The sequence below is a fragment of the Crocodylus siamensis genome, chromosome 10 (genome assembly GCF_052110815.1).
Source record: "Crocodylus siamensis isolate JL-2025a chromosome 10, ASM5211081v1, whole genome shotgun sequence".
NCBI lineage: Eukaryota > Metazoa > Chordata > Crocodylia > Crocodylidae > Crocodylus > Crocodylus siamensis.
In genome coordinates, this window is record NC_143404.1 from 62,832,870 (window position 1) to 62,837,917 (window position 5,048).

The 5,048-nt window shown below is 47.0% G+C and overlaps 1 long non-coding RNA gene across 2 annotated transcripts; it reads right to left on the minus strand.

Moving 5' to 3' along the window:
• Window positions 1-644: 644 nt before the first annotated feature.
• Window positions 645-1,872, minus strand: LOC149856708 (uncharacterized). Of its 2 annotated transcripts, none has more exons than XR_016444487.1 (2): window positions 1,227-1,872; window positions 645-968 (listed from the first exon to the last, which is right to left on the minus strand). It is a non-coding gene; the product is annotated as an uncharacterized LOC149856708 (long non-coding RNA). The 2 variants fall into 2 exon arrangements; XR_016444488.1 differs by having other exon boundaries at window positions 1,183-1,872.
• Between the last annotated feature and the right edge of the window lie 3,176 nt (window positions 1,873-5,048).

Below are 5,048 nucleotides of genomic sequence, written 5' to 3' on the forward strand. Positions count from 1 at the left end.
CCCTCACCAGGTCATCACCCGTGGCCAGCACTAGGTCCAACAAGGCGTCTCCCCTGGTGGGGCTGTGCACCTCCTGGGTTAGATGGAGGTCCTGCAGTCTGGCTAAGAACCGACGTGAGCGATCAGACTTGGCTGACTGCTCCTCCCAGCAGATGTCTGGGAAGTTTAGGTCCCCCATGATGACCACATCCTTAGCCCTCACTGCCTCTGTAAGCTGACCTAAGAATTCCAGGTCGAGCTCTTCTCCCTGGTTGGGAGGTCTATAGTAGACTCCCACCGTTAAGTCTCTCTCCCCTGGACTGCCTTTTACTCTAACCCAGAGCACCTCAGAGTGCCCCCCCTCTACCCCCATGCTAATTAACGAGGAAGTATATTCCTCCTTGATGTAGAGTGCTACTCCTCCACCTTTCCTTCCTATCCTGTCCTTCCTGTATAGCCTATAGCCCTTGACACTCACCGCCCAGTCATGCGATGAGTCCCACCACGTTTCTGTGATCCCTACTATGTCAGGGCTGGTGACAGCTAGGAGGAGGGCGAGTTCCTCCTGCTTCTTCCCCATACTTCGAGCATTCGTGTAGAGGCATTTGAGGCCTTCAGCGGTTGTGCCCACTGACCCCCTAGTCTCAGCAATGCCCCGTCCCCTATCGCTTACCTGTTTCTCCGTTTTGACCATTGGTCTGGGCTCGCTGGCTGTTGCTGGGCCTGGTATGTCATCGTCTCCTCCGCCCTCATCTTCCCCCTCCCCCGACGAGCCTAGTTTAAAGCCCGCCGAAGGAGGTTCACCAACCTGGAAGAGAACACACGCTTACCTTTAGGGGAAAGGTGGAGCCCATCCCATCCCAGCATGTCTCTCATCACGATGTGCCGGTCATGGCTGAGGAAGCCAAAGCCCGCCTCGAAGCACCATTCCTGTAGCCTCCAGTTGGTCTCCGCAATGCACATCTCGTGACGTCTGCCGCGTCCGCTCACTGGCAGGATGGAAGAGAAGACCGCCTGTGCGCCCATCTCCCTCAGCACGCCTCCCAGAGCATGGTAGTCCTCCATCAGGCGATCAGGGGCTCTCCTGGCCGCATCGTTAGTACCCACATGGACAAGGACCATGGGGTAATAATCGGAGGGCTGGATGATGGACTGGAGCATCCCCTTCACATCCTGAATCTTCGCTCCGGGCAGGCAGTATACCTCACGTGCTGAGGGATCCTGGCGACAGATGGGGCCCTCCGTACCTCTCAGGATGGAGTCACCAATCACGATGACGCGACGCTTCCTCCTCTTAGGCCTCTTGACTCCCGCCGCCCGCACAGGACATTGTGTGCACAAAGTCTCCTCCCTGGAATCTTCCACTGCTCCCTCCTCCTCCAGGGCTGCCAGGACCTCATATCTGTTCTCCAGATGGACAGGAGGAACTGGTGCCGCAACATGGTTAATAGCTCTGGCGCGGGAGACTGTCTGCCACTCAGCGGTGGAGGGCTCATCCCGGTCTGCCCTCTCCTCTGTTGTATCACCCTGCAGAGAAAGAAAATACCTATCAATTTCCTCCTCTGCCTCACGGATTCCCCTCAGCCTGCTAACCTCCTCCAGGAGCTCCTGCACCCGCTCCTCCAGGGTCCTAAGGCGGATACCTACAGGACAGGTGCAGGAGTCCCCAGTCCCTGCCCCCCCAGACCTTGCCAGGCAGTTCCCGCAGGCCAGGGGGTTGGAGGACGGCAGCCCCCCCGAGGGCTCTGTCTGGGTGGAGGCCTCGGACAAGCCCCGGGAAGGCCGCGCCCCCCGGGCAGGGGCCCTGGCAGAACTCCGTGTCGACACCATCGCAGGAGTTGCTGCCCTTACTAGCAGAGCAGGGGTCAGCCTCTGGGCCCCGCCTGTTCGCCCGCCGGCGCGAACGCCGCCGCAAACGCCGGCGCGCTCTTATATATTTTTCTTTATTTTAAAAGCATGCAATGTGGCTTAAGCTACCACTGCGCTAAAAACATAATGACAACGAGATTATTAAATATAATTGCAAGATCCTGGAAGGAGGTTTGGATCTGGTTCAGTAATTAATTACCCTGATTAAAGCTTTTTGAGAATATTTGCAAAGCAAATTTAACTTTGCATGATAAGCATATTTTCTGCTCCAAGAAATCAGTCAAATGTAAACAAGATGCAAGTACAGCAAAAACTAAAGCAAGCAATGAGTAGTAATTCTAATTTATATTAGAATTAGTTGGATTTCCCCCATAGAAACAATACTTCAACAAAAATTAAAAACAATATTTTTGTTGAATTTGTCTATGGAAGAAAAAATGGTGCGTGTGTGGGTTAGAGTTTCTGGCTAAAAACATTTTGGATTTTAGTTTCTCAGCTTTTAATGAAAAAGAAAATCTAAGCAGTCATTTCCAGCAAAAATCTTTCCTGTAAAACCCCAGATTTCCAGTGAATAAACAGCAACAACAAAAAGAAAAACAAAACAAACCCTTTGGGCTGAAAATTTTGTCCAGAAAAGTTTATATTTTATGTCTTGGAAAAATAATTACTCTAGGTTCTAGATTTCCTCACATTATTATTCATAACACTTTCCGCTTATATTTTAGTATTTTTTATACAGATTTTAATTTGAATACAGAGCTAACCAAAAATTACATAGTAAAATGATCTAAGAAAAAAATTAAATAAAGTATGCATGCGGAGAAAAAAATACCATATTTTGGAATAATGAATATCATTTCACACTTAAAAATTATAGTAGTAGCTATGATTATAGGAATTAAACAACAATAACATAACTACACGGTGGCAGAAAGTTAGATGTTTGTTTAGCCAAATAGGATTTACAAATGCCAACTGGCACAGGCATATTCTGGCTTCAGCGACTACAATTTTTTTTTTTAATTGCACTCGTGGAAATGTATTGTGTGAGCTCCACTCTGTGTTGTGAATTCTTCTTCTCATGCCTGAGGAAAAACCTCACTGAAAAAGCCTTTGAAATGTACAGATATTGGGCCTATATCTCTGAATAGTTAAAAAATAATTTAATTTTTGCAAGGAAAAGAAACGACTACTTTTCCAGGGTATATCAGAATTGAGATGGAGAAGCTAATTGGAAGGAGGAGGCAGATGGATTGACAGAAGGACTAATGTAGTAAAGTTTATTTGCTGTTGGCCCTGGATTTTTGCTTGGCATCCAATGGAGCACTTGATTTTTATTTCAATGAAACACAGGCTTTTTCGTCTTGAATGTCACTGCTGAATATCTTGGCCTATTTTAGCAGCTCTTCTCCTCTGGCTTTGCTTAGCAGCTTCCAATACAATTTCTGGGCATGTTAATGGTTCTTGTAAATCTCTGAATACACCCATGTTTGATGCCACGATGAGTAACATAGCAGTAAATATGAAAGAGAAGAAAATGTGACTCTGAAAGGAAAATGCCCCAGTCCTGTCTGCAAATACCAACTAATAGCTCAGCAGCCATGGGCTGCTTCCTGCCAGATTCTTACGTGAATAGACAGGGGGAGGATGTAGGGAGTCTCCCCACTCCCATCGCTAAGTAACTGTTGAGCAAAACTGCTGCCCAGCATTCAAGTACTGAGCCTTAACTCATTCCCACACGGTGCTCCAAGAAGACAGTCAGAGAGGATTCAGGTCCCTGACACTCTCCCAGCTAAGCACCACTGTCCACAAAGAATGAAGTATGCTGTGCTAAGGCTGTGTAGCAGCTGGAGCACGCCACTCTCTTGTGAAAATCCCACGAGGCAAAATGATCCCAGGATATCCTCCTGGGCCTGCCCCTACCTCAATACACAGCTAACTGGCAAAACCTAGACCCTGAGATGGTGGTTGAGACTGATATTACCTAAAGGCAGTCCAGGGCGTTACTATGAAAAGATCTAACACGCTGACCAGTGGGGTAGCTTTTGTTTGGCTGATGCTTTCACAAGTTCAAAATTACTTTTTATTTTAAAAATAATCACTTGGATCTCTGCGTGGCTCCATGCTCCCAGGGCCTGGGGCACATCAGGATGTGCGGGGCGGTAAGGTAGGGGGTGGCGAGTGGCCAGAATGTGGAGCGGGGTAAGTGGGGTGACGAACAGCTGGAGGGGATGGTGGTGAGTGGCCAGAGCATGGAGTAGCTCTGCAGTCATGTCCACACCACTGGGGAAAGAAAAAAAAAAGAGAAAAGGATTATTTTTAATAGATAAAAAGCAAAGTTGTGCCATTTTCCTCAGGTTTGAAAAAAATAGATGCAAGCGGCCGGACTGCAGAGCCAGAGGTGCTCAGTGGCTGGTGGGGCCTGTATGGCACTGTCCGCAGGATCCCTACAAAGCACAGCACATAGGGTGGTCACCCTAATTCACCCCCGCCAAGGGACAGCTCTGCTTCCAGCTATTACAAAACGAGGCAGCTAAATACTGCAACTCTGATCAAAGGGCGGGGACTAACAGAAGTGCCATTCACCAGCTTAACACTTATCCATAGATTAATGGCCAAGATGGAAGAATATTTGGGAGAATGAAGAAAGGGCAAATGTTTTGGAGCTGTGAATGTTGAACTAAGTATGAACATTGACTGGGAGATGGTGTTCTGAACAATGTTAACATAAACTGGGAAAAGTCTTAAACCTGGGAAATAAACTAGGAAAAGTCTAAAAAAAAATAGGAAACATGTCCGCTCCAAGTGTTCATGACGGTAAGTTTCTGTTTCTCACTTTTTCCAAAAGATCTTTAGCCAAGATTTTCAAACCAGAGTGCTTCTAACCTCAAATGAAGCTAACCCCATAACTGGACATTTAGATAAACAACCTGGTTTTCAAACATCCTGAGACATTTGGTAACTCCTGTACGTATGAGCTACTGGATGTTCAGTAATTTTGAAAATCCAGTCACTTATCTTAGCTCCCAAATAACTTCATTCGACCATTTGTGAAATTCTGGACCTTTGAGGCAACTGCACTTTCGGACTTCTTGAACTAGCTATGGAGCTCTATTTTGAGAATAAGAAAAAAATGGGCAAATTTTTCTTGAGTTTCTTTTGCTATGGAGATGTCCATGAAGCACTGAAAGAAAGACAGT